The sequence below is a fragment of the Apostichopus japonicus genome, chromosome 3, assembly GCF_037975245.1.
Source record: "Apostichopus japonicus isolate 1M-3 chromosome 3, ASM3797524v1, whole genome shotgun sequence".
NCBI lineage: Eukaryota > Metazoa > Echinodermata > Holothuroidea > Aspidochirotida > Stichopodidae > Apostichopus > Apostichopus japonicus.
In genome coordinates, this window is record NC_092563.1 from 18,494,607 (window position 1) to 18,510,008 (window position 15,402).

The 15,402-nt window shown below is 36.1% G+C and overlaps 1 protein-coding gene across 5 annotated transcripts in view; it reads right to left on the reverse strand.

Moving 5' to 3' along the window:
* Positions 1-9,086, reverse strand: part of LOC139965310 (cytochrome P450 10-like) — a 36,977-nt gene extending 27,891 nt beyond the window's left edge. Inside the window, exons 1-2 of one of the 5 annotated variants that reach the window (XM_071967534.1) lie at positions 8,935-9,086; positions 5,783-5,873 (exon numbers count right to left, since the gene is read on the reverse strand). The gene's annotated coding sequence lies outside the window, so the exon portion shown is untranslated. Of the gene's footprint in view, positions 1-1,190; positions 1,455-1,648; positions 2,528-5,782; positions 5,885-8,934 lie in introns of those variants that run through there. The other 4 variants (XM_071967538.1, XM_071967535.1, XM_071967533.1 and 1 more) reach the window with 4 other exon arrangements.
* Positions 9,087-15,402: the final 6,316 nt, after the last annotated feature.

Genomic DNA, 15,402 nt, shown 5'->3' on the forward strand with positions numbered 1-15,402 from the left:
ACACGTCACTTGTCAAAGACGCGGAATGGTATACTGTTGAATGCGATCTATACGAATGATCTGTTGTTTGGAATGTACACCGGTACGATACGCATTTCAAAAAATAGTCATTTTTATTGTATTTTGAGTGGTTAGACTCTAAAAAATAATGGACATTAACATTTAGTCCTGGATTAATGAGTTGATATCATAATCATTAATTGCTGTCCGAGCTGTCGTCAACGGAGCTATTCCGACCAGAGTTGTCACAATACGCTGTTTTATATATGTGAATCATTTTGAGGAAGGGAAAAGCTAAGGTCACTGTGTAGCAACATTAGCATACATGCACGCTCATATCTATTTTTTCACGGTGGTTGGACCATGGCATATCAACACTAAACCCATGTTGCTATATCAGAGTCAACGTAAGTTTAAGGATGGTACCAACTATACGAGAACTTACAAGGATAGTCCTATAAGTGCAAACTATATTTTGACTGCATGCTGAATGTACACAATCTACTTAGCATGCTAGCCAAATGTGCGTGTAATTCCCGCCATAAGTTTTCGAGGTACTTACGGTTAAATTGTCACAGTTTGTATACCATAAGTGAACTTCAAGCGAATTGGTTGTGATGTCATATATTTGTAAACTGACAGCATCGATAGGGTTGTAACTTTGCCTTAGGGGACGTGAACGGTAATCAATACCTACCTTTATTGACTGTAGAGTATTCATAATATTATAATGCATCCCAACTGTGAATAGTAAAATTGGATATAGCCTACACTTTATGGGAACTATATATACACAACTGGCAATATATATATCTATATATATATATATATATATATATATATATATATATATATAAATATATATATATATATATATATGTATATATATAAAATATTTACATATATAGCCTAAATATATATATATATTTATTTATTTATATATATACACATATACATATATACATATTTATATATATACATATATGTCAGTGAGTTGGAAAATTCAATTCACGAACATGTTCAGGACATGTGTAGTGTACTACACTTACTTATCTTACAAACACGTGTGTATTTCACTGGTATTCGCTCCACCTCAGCGTAACAAAATATAGACCAAAGAAATAAAAAGAATACCCCTTTCTTGTCAAGAAGTGATTGATGGATAAGAAAGAAATTCAGACATTGCTTACCTGAATTCATCCGGTAAGTTTATAATCTTATCTGTGAAGTATGCACCTATCACGGTGATAACTGCATAACATTTCTCAGGTATTCCAAGCGATGGGTCCTTCTCAAGCAAAAGCTGCACGTGTACGCATTTGGCCTATATATAGCTAGGCATATATAAATATCGCAACCCTATGGGCGCATTCTAACAGAGAGAGCTTGTTTACACGAATGGCCCGGAACCCATGCATATGGGGTTGACAAACATGATTGCTTCAAACCTCGATCAATATTTGTTCAGCATACACATTAAGTAATCAATGGAAAAGACCCGTGGTTTAAGAACTGTCCTGCATGACCCACACCGCAGACAAGGAATCAAAAAATCGACGTTTTTTTCTTGTATGTGTACGATACCAGTATACCCTTACCTATATAATAAAGCCTACTGGTATAGGTTTGCATAGAAAAGTGCACTTACCTTTACATTCATAAACACAAACAGAAATCCGTCGATGTGAATGCTATCCAATGGGAGTTTGCAGAAGATAAAGAAATCAAATCACTTTCGTTTTAATTTAAACGATATATCCAGTTAAAATCTAAAATAAAACGAAATAAAAATCCTCTCCAAGTTCGTATGATATCCGATTAAAAACGATATGAACTATTTCACAAGATTATTAGTCCTTCAACGCAGCGATACAGGAACAATGACAATTTTTTTGTGTTATGAACATGGTGAGGATTATAACAGGGCACTGTTACCGAGCCAGCATGGCTTTTTTTTCCGCACACCGGAAATAAAAGAAGAAAAGAAAACGGATGAAAGAATGATGAAAATTCCAGGACACTGGCACCCAGCAGCACCCTCAGAAGCTGTTGAATAACTGAAGTAACATTTACAGGTGACCGCAGAGATAAATGGAAGAGTTCCCAGACCACCAAACAGTATTTACCAAAACTCCCTGATTTATGATTAACGACTTAATACGTCCCTACATTCCGACATTCTATTCCTTATTTTTTTTCCTTCTTTCTTTTTAGCGTTTTGTAGTTTTGTCGTTTTGTCACCTAGGCAACCTAACCCTTTACCTTTTCCCCAAATGTCAAAGGCTTTTGATTCGGTGGTTAACCGAACTCTAAGTACCCCTCAAAGAACACCGCATCCAGGGTAACACACATTTGTTTGGTATGTGCTGCAGCGCGTATAGCAGGACGACTCTTATTCAACCAGAAATACCTGCAAATCAAAAATATTCTTCTAACTTAGCAGTCAAAAGCAGAAGAAGAAAAATGTCCTCACTGACAAGGCATTGCCCTGTTGCAGAGCGTAACCGAATTAGCTATCATACTGGGACTTGCGATGCTTCCATGAACTGAGCGATCTTCAAAGTGAGAGAGAGCACGAGGTCACACTGCAGATGAAGTCTGCCGTTTCGAACAAAAATCCAAATTGACCGCCCCCTCAATCAACATCATCTGATTGGTGAGATTGATACGGGGGAAAGGCCAAGTTTGCCTGTACATGAACGATGTCTGTGTGGGGGTCAGCGACCGTGCGGTTGTTTAGGTGTGGACCCTCTTGAGGGATACGGATGGGTGTAGCATGATTTTTGGCCATCATCCAGAGACGGAATAACAGAATAGTTTGTCAATTACCACAAACATTTTTCTATGATGAGAACTAGACAAATATTTGTTGTGTTGTAATGCTGTAGAAAAGAAAGTTGTAATGTCTATGATACCGTCCGTACAATGGGGTGGGGGAGGGGGTGGGGTTGGGAGGTTAACAAGAATGTGTTGTGTAGAACATGACTCAGAACGTCTGGGTATGAAGTCACAGAGTAAGGGTGAAGTTTACATATAGTCTTTTGGCTGAATATCTCGAAATATTTTTTTTGGGGGAGGGGAGGGGGGAGGGGGTAATAAGGGATGAATCAGCGGTTTAACTTTATAAAGAAAAATTCTACGTCATAAGGAACAGTACTGTAGGTTTGTTACGTGACATAACTTATGTAATCACCGTGGTGCTTGCGATACTTGATTGGAAGGAAAACTTTTAATTTTATCGTTATTATACTAACCCAAATAATACTGAATACAGGTAGTACGTTAGTTGGCAGTGCAAATTTAAGGCAAATTTGCTTTGGAATGACTGTTTGTGATATGTTAGATCATTCTTCTGCAAAGAAAAGTCAATGAAGAAAATCTTTCGATTTCACTCGTGTTCAGACGAAGACTTACAAAATATCAAGAACTTCTTAACAAAAGGGTAAAAAAGAACCCACAGATGGGGGTGGTGGGGGGGTGGTTGGGGTTGGGAGGCGTTGGCGAGACGAAGGTGTCGTGCTCTGTAAAAATGTGTGAATGAGTATGATTGCATTAAGCCGAGCAGAAAACTGAGCAGTAGAATATCAATGACGTTCAGTAGACCCCTACACACAAGCGGAATGAAGTAACAAATAAATTTACAAAAAAAAAAAAAAATACAGAAGGCAAATGGAACAAAGATGAAGACGTATGCATGCGATAGACACCCTGTATGTTTTCCTCCCGAATCACCGCCCCCTCCCCTCACCCCGCACACACACACACAATCCTATTCAAGGGCATCAATTATTCACATCCTATATGTGTCAATCAATCATATGTAGTATCACGGCCTCACGCCTGAAAAAAAGTACACTTTTCACTTCCAATTCATTTACTCTGAGAAGAAAGTATGCATGTACATTTTTTGTATACCTTACGGTAAAGGTCAAAAAAATAAATAAATAAAAAGAGAAAAAAGGCCTAGCAAAACCTCTTACCTTCTTCCTTTCTCTTTGGGAGGTGTGAATTAAATTAATCGTGTCTTCGATTGACGAGCGCATATATACAAAAGTGGAAAAAAAATTCTCGTCAAAAGAATGTAAAATAATATTTTCCACGCACGGCTTTTGTTTTTATCACTTTCATCCACTTATCAGTTTAGTGGGTCAAAGTGTCAGACGCACACGCCAACACTTTTTTTTCCTTATTTTTATTTTAGGGACGCGGTCAAAATAAACCTCACGACTAAATGTATAGCATGCATGATTAATTAATTGATTTAGCAGTTTTAATTAATCGATTCAAAAGCAACGAAGGGCATGTGATCCTGATGACCGTTTTAAGAGAAAGATATTATCTTCTCTAAAAAAAAATCTTAATTTGGATGAGGTCAATGGCCAAGATGACTGGGAACATTTTAAGATTATCTTCAGCTTAACTTCCTTGTAAAAAATGCTATCGATTTCTCGGTGTTTACGATACGAATCACAGATGCCTTTTCCCAATAACCGGGGTATTCTGTTGTATAGAAAAGGTGTCTCATCGAAAGATATGCAAACCTTAATTGATACAAGGTGATGAATAGCTCTTCGTTGGAACTGCAGGATCGAGAAAGGTCCACGTGGCGAATGGGGGGGGGGGGAGGTGTCTATGACGTCACGGACAAGGCTATATCTTCAGAATAGGACTAACAAGAAATATTTTGTTTCATGTAAAGTAGAGAGTTGATCATATATACTAAAGGACCCTTCACCACAATTTCTATACATTTTACTGGTTATGCTGTCAAGCAGTTTTTTAAAAGAAGCCTTTACTCTCTCGATTAAAACTTACATATTTGAATTCATTATTTAACGATGTTAAAGGAAAATGAAATAACATATGCCACATACGTAAAGAGAAATATGCATTTTTGTCATTATTAATTGTTCTGTTTACGATGTCCTGACATAGAGATTTAGCATATTTCAATGCGACATATATACTGAAAACCAAAATAGCTATAAACACATTATATTAGCTGACAAAAAAAAAGATGCATCTCTCTCTCTCTCTTTTTTTCAGAATATGAAAACTAATGTTCCGCCTAAAGGCAGGCCTTTAAGATATTTTAATAGGCATATTCTACTTCATAAAACCTCTTTTATAGACTTTCAAAATTGTACAAAAATGGGGAATCATTTGTAATGTTCTACGGCATATACATAAGTTACATATATCTGACCACACAATATGTTTTCCATTGTGTCAGAACTACATTTATTATCGTCCAATTTATTGCCAGCTTCGTTTCCATTTTTTCCAGCCACTAAAATGTTAAATAAATATTACCTCGCCTTTTGTGTAAATATATATATTGCAGTTTTCCTTGAACTAGATAGTTGTAGAGGAAGTGGATAATATTACCCAGATGTCATATACGTATAAAGATATATTTTTGTTTCAATTCAGTGTACTTTCTCTATTATGATGTACGATTAACTATGTCGTGTGAAGTGACCAAAGAAAAATATATTAAAAGCACTTTAGCCAGCTGCATGGGAATATATGTCACAAGGTCTCGTGTTTGTATACTATTCATTTCCCTTACGAATATCGTGAAAATGTGCAAATATTAGTCCTTATCCCATAATTTCCTGACCCTTCCTGCTTTGTAGTAAACCTCGGCGGAGGTCTGTAGACCCCCCTGACCCCCCCCCCCCGTCTCGCTTGGTCAAAATGTATTCCTCTTCAGCGTTTACCGGTGATTCTCAAAAACTCGAAAAAACATGGCATATATATTTTCTTCAAAATGTCCTACCTTTGGTATTAAACAGATGGTTGTTATGGCAAAGCCAGGACCCGCGAATGGTATATATCGAGGAAAATCTTGAAGATCATGACCGCAAAATCTTGGAACGATCCAAAAATAGAGAAAATAATAAATAATTAGATTTGTGTTGGATGTATATACACGGTACATAGAAATTACCGGTAGTTAAAAATTAAATGATATTATGAAAGGTTACGACAGTTTGCAGACCACTATATCGACCAAAAGGAGCATAGGGTAAATATAAAACTTAATATATATGTTTGTATGTTGGAATATGGAATTTGGAATCATCCCGGAGGGCAGTGACCCCTAGGGAGCCCAACCCACAATAACGTATGGTCCCAAGTTTGAAGAAAACTGCAAAGCTATAGGGGACTGTCACTGACCGATATACGGGTTGGAATTTGTTTAATATAGAAATTTCTTGATAATGAACCTGTATATATAAACAGTGTGTTTATTGCATATAATGCATATACATTTGAACTATCCACATTGCGCGTGACGTCACTTAACCACCCACCCCATCATGGAATTACTTTAACGTATACCTTCATGTATATATATATATACAACATCGATCTATTTCAATGTCATAAATTACTGGGCAGGAGAGCAGAAAGATTGTGCAAAAGATTATTTGAATTTAATTCATGAATAAAAGAGAAATAAAAATCCAAACATGTTATCACTTAGATCACTACTCGAATCGTTCACCAGAATACTTATAGATATACAGCCCTATAGGTCATGTGTAATCAAACGTTTTCAATGCTTCTTTGGATATTGGCCAAGGTTAAACAGTGACGAAATACATTTTGATATGGTCGATTTCTGTATCACGCTCTTTACGAGAAACCTTCATTTGATCATATCGAAGGCTCATCAATTAAAGTGACTGGAATGCAGTCTGACACACAACCCCTCCCCCTCCCCCTCCACGGTTCCTCATGCAGGCGGAACACAAAATTTACTGAACATGCGACACATATGGCCAGAAATAACATCTTTGCTATAATTATTGCAATGTTTCAAGTGCAAATGATTTTGGAGTCATCGAAGGGTGCTCTCTGTTGCTCCTATAGTTATAATATTATGTTTTGGTTGATTTTATTTGATGAAGCAATGGTTTAGGCTTTTACTCAGAGAAGCCGACGCCATTTAGACAGAGAGGAGCATCACATAGAGTTAATATATTTTAATGCTGAATATCCCGAAAACAGTATATACAGACACATTAGCAATTAAAATTGCCTTTGTTGGTTTCTCCGACTATTAAATGTCAAAACTTAAAGCCTGCTTATAGTCATCCTTTTAATATGTTTAATAGGAATATTGTACCTCATTAAAACCGATTTCCTTTAGAATTTGAAATCGTAAAAATCGTAAATAAAAAAAAAGGTGGGGGGGGGGGGGTCGGGGAACAGGGAAACATTCGTAATGACCTACGGCATACAACTATATAGGACATATGTAGGAGCACAGAATAAGTTATTCCTCTGTGTCACAATTATATGTTAACAACTTCCAATTTATTTTCAGCCAATAAAAGGTTAAAGAAATACTTCAACGCGTTCGGTTGATATATAAAAAGAAAATGCTGTCAGGGATGCATCAAACTAAGTTGGCAAACTATAGGTAGTGACCAATATTTGACTTTCTAGCATATTGGAAGGGGTGGGGAGAGGTGCATTAATCCCTGGGAAATATGTATATACGCCAGCGCACACTCCAGATTACATGATTAAATTGAAATGGGTTGGAGGGCCTGCAGAGGCGCTGTTACAGGATGCTATATTTTCATTTTGCTGTATCTAAACTACCTGGCTCCTGGCCCCTGTAACCACAGAGCGATCGTCCCTCCCTCTGTGAACCCCGGTGTGTTACCTGTAACATGAACTTGTGTAAGTTCGAGGTACTTTCTTCAAAGGAAGTTCAACTTAAATATATATATATATATATATATATATATATATATATATATATATATATATATAAATATATATATATCTATATATATATATGTATGTATGTATATATATATATATATATATATATATATATATATATATATATATATATATATATATATATATATATATATATATGCACTATACATATCATGCACTGTTAAATATTATATCTCAGTTTATCATGTCAGTTCTTGTTAACGTTTTAAATATCTGTAAGTACATCCTTTAAACCACAGGTAGCATATTAAACTGGCAAAGACTGCAGGTGTATTGTAGGTACTTGTGTTGTGTTTTGTTTTTTGTTTGTAGTTGCCATTGTTGTTGCTGCGATCTTTCTATCCGCATTGTTTTGTATACGACATGAGTGTATCGTATATATACCGATAATGATATTGTTGGAATAAAGTATGCTATATGATTTATGAGAAAGTGTAGGAAATTTAACACAAAATGAAACCATAACTATGTTATAACTCTAAAGGCTGTATTTTGCATGAAATGCGGTAGAGGCACACTCTATATCACGAGTTCGTCCCGAGGTCCCGAGTTCCAGTCACTCCAAGATTAATGTATGTCGTCCAGTTACAGAGTTGTTTACAATTGACAATTCATAATCATGGAAGTTAAATATGAATCTAAGAGACTGACGTCGGTCAGCTTGCGGCTTTGATAAGCCAATGATGGCTTCGTCTTCGCGAGTCCCTGCTTCTAGGAGGATCTAAAATACATACGTAAATACTACATACATATACATACACACATACATACATACATACTAACATTCATACATATCAGTAAAGCGTATTATTGTTTCATTGCATACTGACATTTTTCTGTCCCACAAATTTAATGTATAGGTTTGCTTACTATGCAAATGTTTCCTATGCCTTATTTCACATAAATACATACACGCATACACACGCACATATATATATATATATATATATATATATATATATATATATATATGTATATATATATATACATACAATGAATGTTCTATACAAAATTTATCAGAATAAAATAAATTACAAATTTATCAATCTTTAACTCCTCTTGACAGGCGTCAATCAGTCAGTTAAACAGCTAGATATACCGAATAATCTTTAACATACAACATATATGTCAATACAGGGGCCAGGCTATATAAATACAAAGGCTTACCTTTATGTAAAGTCCATGATCAGTGCAGAGAGTCCCTCATATTTATTACCTGCTTGTTAGATTGTTTGGCTAGAAATGAATACAACTAGACTATTCCCTTTCGTCAATCGAAGGTGTTTCCATAGTAGTTAATCCTATACCTCAATCCCTCGGCATACCAGGTTGAACCAGCTGTCCAACTTACTTTCATCGCCCCCCCCCCCGCCAAAATAGTGTATCACCAGTGTAGTAATATTATTACAGTGGCGAGGAAGTGCCATGTATGTAATGTTGGTAACCAGTAAAAAGAATACTCTCCTCTTAAAACAGTCCGCATAAATATTATATGAACGAAATACAGTTGGTAAAAAAATAAGAAGTTAAAAGACATATAACAAAAGAATGGGCACCAGCATCATCATCATCATCATCATCATCATCATCATCATCATCGTCATCGTCATCGTCATCATCATCATCATCATCATCATCATCATCATCATCATCATCATCATCATCATCATCATCATCATCATCATCATCATCATCATCATCATCATCATCATCATCATCATCATCATCATCATCATCATCATCATCATCATCATCATCATCATCATCATCATCATCATCATCATCATCATCATCATCATCATCATCATCATCATCATCATCATCATCATCATCATCATCATCATCATCATCATCATCATCATCATCATCATCATCATCATCATCATCATCATCATCATCATCATCATCATCATCATCATCATCACCACCACCACCACCACCACCACCACCACCACCACCATCATCATCATCATCATCATCATCATCATCTTCATCATCATCATCATCATCGTCATCATCATCATCATCATCATCATCATCATCATCATCATCATCATCATCATCATCATCATCATCATCATCATCATCATCATCATCATCATCATCATCATCATCATCATCATCATCATCATCATCATCATCAACAACAACTACAACTTCTAGATATCTGATATTCCTCTACTCCAGATAATAACAAAAGCAAAAACAAAACAAACAACAATCCATGCCTGAAATAACTTGACTATTGTCGCAGTTTCTTTTGAAGTTGCTGTTCCTGTGTTCATAGCCATGATACTGCAAATAATATCCTGCTGTTCCTTGAAGTGAACGTGTAGTACAGGAAAGGTGGTGCTCTCCTCTGTGATGTCACTATAAACTCTCCACGTCTTTCCTATCACGGTTAGATGTAAGTCATATCATTATAAACCCTTACGTTATGTTGAGGCAGTTGTTTGCGCATAATAATGAAATTGCATGAGCGTCGTATTCCACGCCCTTGTTTGTATTTTGTCAGTGGCAGACTGGGCCATAAAGTGTTACCAATTCAAAGATCTAAAAGGCTGCAATGAGGCCTTCATACAGGCGGCGCATTGGTTGCCTCTGACGAAACTAGCACCTCACCTCTCGCGACCAAGGTGACATCGGCGCTTTCGGCATCTCTATCTTGGGGACGCATTCGGTTTATTGGACCTGCTCGGATTCAAACCGGTTCAAAGCCGGCAGGCTATCCTACCACTGGATTTGATTCATACCTCAAAAGGTACAACTCACCCCCCCCCCCCCTCTACCCCCTCCTCCATTCGAAAAAGAGTTTGTTTTCCTAAAATTAAAGTTTCGTAAAAATGTCGCATGACTCTAAAAACGTCGATTCCAAGCATCCATACTTCAATATTTACTTCCAGTATTGCACTTACTGATTCAGTTGATCCTTCACATTGAGAGTAGGACGATATCAACGCCATCAATTTTAATTCAGATTACAAAATGAATCTCAGCGTGAAAGCAAACACGAGGCACAATACACACAGAGAACACATACCAGCACATATCGGGGGGTTTGGAGGCACCTGGGCTTTGTTTGAAAACAGACAAAATATTAAAAGAAGGTTTTGTACAGCACCGGTATATAGCTATTGTACTGATGTGGAACTGACAGCACTCGCATGCAGGCATTACACGCGGCTATTACGCAAAACAAATATACAAGTGCCTCCTTTTTGTATCATATTTATTTTAGAGAACAAACCCTAAATATGTTAATTTATTTTAACTGGGTATATCATGACGTAGTCACATACAATAATTTGCATATACATTTCAAGAAAGCAGATATATGTTAATTTGCACCGATCACTCTCCCACACGTATAACTTGCTATAGGAGTATATGTGACACATATATATATTTCATGTACGCGTTTTCATATTTTTCATTCACTTTGTTGATAATTGCATTGAACAAATCATGTTTACAATATTATACAAAATACCCAATATCTAGTATAACTAGACTAACTTGTACAACTAGACTAGTGTTGTTCTCTCCATTCAGTTTGCAAACAATTTCATTTGACAAAAAGGTCGATATTTTTACAATTTTTACAAGGCAATTGAGAAAAGACGTCGCCCTTTTTGCGATACCTTCATTTGCGTTTGAAACTACCTTTTCATTTCCATAAATTTAAATAACATTAATTAAATGTGAGACAATCAACCCATTACGTGGATAATCTATTTATATACGTAACAGCTAAGCTAACATGTGTCATGTGAAAACAATTAACTTGGATCAATAAGAAATAATGTAACTTGTTACAATAAAACAAAACAACAACAACAACAGCAGCAAAAAGGTGCGTTTTCTTTTTTGGTCATATGCTAACAACCCAGTCAAATCGATTTTTGTAAGCATGCCTTCAATTGATCTCTGTTAATCAGAGTTCTGTTTATATACTCAACACTAAATTCAAATCGTCTTCGGGGTATTTAAACATTCTAATCGAGATTTCACAGGTTAAGAAGGTCAAGCAAAGAGACAAATTGCTAAAAATAAAACTGTAAACAGATAAAGTAGAGTCAAAAAACAAATTGACATTTCAGATTTAATTTTAATCTGAGCCTACCACGTCACGAATAACTTCCCGTTTAAAGTATATCGTACAAACCAGATGCTGATGTCAGAAGCGGTTGAGTATCAGATCATTCACCGGGGACAATTTCATCATCGGGCCCCCTTTTGGCACTCTCAGACGGTTCCTCAATATGTAACCGTCCCACCCCCAAGCCACCTTACCCTTACTTCTTTCATCAACTCTCTTTGATGTTCTCCACATGAAGTAGCCTATGTTCAATTCATACATGGTAACATGAAATGATATTTTCTCTACATGATGCGTTTGCGCGTTTTGCTTTACATTTGACAAAAACCACATGATAACATAATCGACTGTTACTACAGTATATACTTAACAATATGTCCTGCAAATTGGATCCTCCAAAAGCACCCCAATAGCAGTGAAAAAATAAAGACATCGACAAATATTTATTTTAATTGAAAAAAAAATGAGCAGGGACACAAAAGTTTCTGTGTTATATTAATAGACTCTGTTACTATACATTTTCAGATTAGTATGAAAATCTAAGGGGTGGTGTCCATTTGAAGCAGTTATGATTTTAACTATTAGAAATGGAATGTCTTATACATGACCTACATGAGGGGGAACTTATACAACCCAACTCAAAAAATATTCCAGAAAAGTTGAACTTTTGAATAGAGCTAATCGAAACGGTTGCAGAAAACGTGCGATAGGATTACGGTTAGGCTTATAGGTATAGCATAAACAACGGGCATGTATATCGACAGATTCCTTTAAGATTTATCGCTCGGAGGAAGTCATTGCCCTATAGGCAAACATTTCTTTAAGGTTTACTGGCGAGGTAAGTTTACGAATAAGCCAAAGAGAGATAAGTTTCTGACGTCATTTTATGACCGGATATATAATGTTCAACGACGGTTTAAAAACGATTAAGACATTATAACGGCGACCCATAGATCAAAATAAACTCGTAAAGACAACCCGTTACGTGACAATAACACTCACACGCGGGGGGAGGCCCTGGGCAACGACCAAATATACATCATATCTCCCAGGCTTGTATTTATTACAACGTCAAAAAGTGATCTCGTGATTAATCCATATCAATAATATAACATAAATTACAGAAGAGAGATAAATTATCAGGAGACCAAAAAAAAAAGGTCCGTGACTGTGCAAATTACTTCGGTATGAGCAGAGTTATGTTAAATCCCACCACCCCTCCAACCCCTTCAACCACCATCACCCACGGTAACCCATAGGTAACGATTGTTGATGAGAGGATAGGCTATAATGTATATCTGTCCCTACTATGTGCATGGAGAACCCACTCGTCAAATTGCGCTCTAATATGTGCAAGTTTTAGAGTCGAATAATAGCAAATCCTCAAACTTGAATGAGCATTTAAATATACCAACCACCAAGAGTCAAGTACAATTTCCCATTACTTAGACATGTAATTCCAAAGGATGGTCAAAAACTTTCAGCAGAAGTTAGATAGAAAACTTTCTGAATTTTTTTTTATATTTTTTTTTAGGATTCCTACACTTTGGGGTGATACTTCTACTGACCTTTAAATGTAACGTGTGCTATTGTCACATAAACATCCTTCGCTGTGGTCTGCACTGAATATGGATAGCTGTGACGTCATCAGAACAAAATATTCTTCTGATATCATATATAATAATCGCCTTTTGTTTAATATACACTATTTTTCTTGAAGTGTGAGGTATTCTTTTAAATTGCTTATTAGAGCTTTCAGCACCTAAACACACTGATTTCATACTCGTTATATATATATATATATATATATATATATATATATATATATATATATATATATATATATATATATATATATATTCTTCTCTATCTATCTATCTCTTTCTGCACCGACTTAATGATTTACGGGTTTTCTTTGTTTTCTCCAAACGACTTTTCCGGGGTACCTAGATGAATAAATCGTACTGTGATCATAAACATTTCGGGTCGAGTTGAAGGGCCGAGGTATAGGCCATCATAACGTGCTTTACCGGGCAGAAATGACACGAAAATGTTATACGATGGGTGTTTAATCATTCACCAGTTCTTCGCCCTCTTGTAAAGGATCTATTCTTTTAAAGGGTTATATGTTGAACATATTTATAGCGAGAGTTAAATTTGATGAAATTCAGAGATGTGTTTTGGATTCGATGCTCATCTTCCTCTGGTTATTGCCTCTGAAAGTCTAAATTATACTAGAAAAGCCATGGAAAATAATGGTCATTCTTGTAACATAAGCTTTACACTCAAAATATATATGCCGTGTCCCTCAAAGTTGGGAGTATAATTATGTTTAGCTTAATACTCCTCAATGTATGAGAGTCATTTGCAGGTGGGGTGGGCCGGGGTGTGCGGCGGGGGTGGGGGAGGGGGGGGGTGGGTGGGGGCGTTGGGGGAGTATGTTACCTTGTAGCGATAGCTAAACGTTTGATAGAGTATACTGTTGAGCTCTCATAGTGTGGTGATGGTTACAAAGTCTTTAAGAATGAGTTGTGTTTAGCTGTAATCGTTACTTGGTATTCTTATGTATTGATGAAATATCTTTTTTTTTGTTCGAAACTTTGCTTCTTGCGCACATGCGTATGGACGAGTTTATATTGTCATATTATACACTGGTACATAGCTCTATGGGGATATGAATGGGGGGTGTAGTGTAAGGGGGTGACGCTACGAAAGATATCAGTACCACAAGAAATATGCCTTAGGTTTAATATAAGTTTGCTTTGTGAAATCCAAATACAATAGAATATTCTACCCCCACTTCTAAGCTGTGCCAGCAAATGCATTACGCTTTTAATACAACACTATTATTGGTTCAAAGATAATATATGTTAATTATATACCAAAATATGATTCAACTAAACGATGGTTCTATTACGAGAAGTAGATTAGGCTTGGCATATAGGTAGTATCTAGTGACAGCAGTGTGACATGAATGCTTTATAAGGGAACAATGTGCTCTTGCCCATTTCAAATTGCGTCTTATCCTGGGCCATGCGTATAGGCTATATATGCACTGAATGACGGCATATCACTTTAAGTGTAGTTTCTTACTGTACACACTCAATCGGGTACTTTTTAACCACTTATATTCTTGGCCGCATCATATAATTTACTTTCACCTCAACATTTCGAAAATATCGGATATGTGGGAGGTAAGTTTGACATCAAAATATGTATGATTGATGTATGCAGGTTATAAAGGTTTGTATGGCCGATAGTCTATGAGTAGAAATAGAGTACCCATGTTAGAGCAGATGTACACTCACAAACACATTGTGCACACCGCCACACCCACACGCATATATGTACACACACACATTTATATATATATATATATATATATATATATATATATATATATATATATATATATATATATATATATATATATATATATATATATATGGATTCCGATCACCAAATGAAGGACATTGTCACGTTATACGTAACGTGAGTCTATTCAACTGTGGCGAAAAGTCACGAGGTCTTTGCGG